Below are 1556 nucleotides of genomic sequence, written 5' to 3'. Positions count from 1 at the left end.
ATTAGAGATGAGTTAGAGTTGGTTAGGGTTAGAGTTAGGTTAGAGTTTGAATAGGTTAACAGAGGTTAACAAGGTTAGAGGATGTTAAAGCTGATTAGGATATAAATGTCATATATCGAAATTTAAAAGGGAGACAGGTAAGGGGATAGGGAAATGAGGACATCAGATTTTCTCCCGAATAGATGAAGTTTAACACCCATCTTTTCCGCAATGGATTCGTTAGTCTTTCAAAAGGAATCCAAGTTTGCAATTTTCCCTTTTTTTTTTTTTCTCAACTTAAAATTAGGTCGATTTAAGAGTATAGTTTTATAGGTTACGTGAAATTTAAAAGCTGACAGATTCAAAGAAATTTAAATGCATATCTCCCTAAAATCTCTCTCTTCAACGCAATCTGGACAAGTAACATAACTCCCTAAAATCACAATTAATAGATTTACTGATTTACAAGGAATTAAAACAAAAGGCTTAAAGAAGATCATAATTTTCAAATTTTAAATAAGCCCTATAATCATGGATCCTACCAAAACTAAAATTTTACGTACAAACCCCTATTTAAGATAATCAAATTCCTCGCTAGACGTCGACTAACCTTCTTCCAAAACCCTAGAACATAACCCTATTTCAGACGACAGCAGCCTCAAACCGCTATCTCGCTAGTCCTTCCAAACTCTCTGGCTATATACTAAACTTTTAGCAGCCTTTCTAATTTCCACCGATCAACAATGGATCTATTACCCATAGATTCCACCTCCTCTGGAGTGCGGTGGACAAACACCACATTTCAGACCCTCGGCAAAAAGCCTTTCTACGGTAAAACTATGCTACTTTCATACATGACGATCCTTCAACAACACAAATGCGTCTCCAAGGTAACCTACGCAAGATCTCTGTTTCTGTTTCACATCATCATTGTATGACTTAATTTGCTCTTGTCACTACAACTACTTCGATTGCAGATGTGCTAACTTCCTTAAAGTCATGCTTCCACGTGGAGGCTACACTTTACGGGAGGGGTTGAAGGACGGCTGCACGTGGTGCATCATATCATATGAAGGAGTTGTCGGGTATGAAGTCCGCCAGCATTTGGTTCATGAAAGAACACGGGGTGACTGACTCTTTGATCTGAAGATTTCCCCTGAACATGAATTAAATGTAAGATGAGAGCATGAATTTAAAATAAATGTGAGATGAGACTAGCGAAAGGTTCAAAACAAAATATCTTGTTGAAAGGTGGGACTCAATTCTAAATGTATTGGTTTCTATATATTTTACGATTTAGAGTTGAGGGAGATGTTGTGGTCTTCCAACAAGTAGCGAGCATGAATTTAAGTGTAATGTATGATCTTGTTCTAGGATATTCTCTATGTGTGCCTTGGTCTTATGCCAATAGGATATGTAGTTAGACTAGATCTATGTATTCATATCCTTACCATATTGGTATTGTGTAATTCCCTATATAAAGGGCTCCTATCAATGAATAAGATGACTCTCTTGCTATCTCTTTGTCTCTACACTTTATTCTTCATCACGTTATCATGCACTTTGTTCTAACCCTA

The sequence above is a fragment of the Fragaria vesca genome, linkage group LG5, assembly GCF_000184155.1.
Source record: "Fragaria vesca subsp. vesca linkage group LG5, FraVesHawaii_1.0, whole genome shotgun sequence".
NCBI classification, from domain to species: domain Eukaryota; kingdom Viridiplantae; phylum Streptophyta; class Magnoliopsida; order Rosales; family Rosaceae; genus Fragaria; species Fragaria vesca.
The sequence above is the reverse complement of the archived record's forward strand: the minus strand, read 5'-3'. Positions refer to the sequence as shown.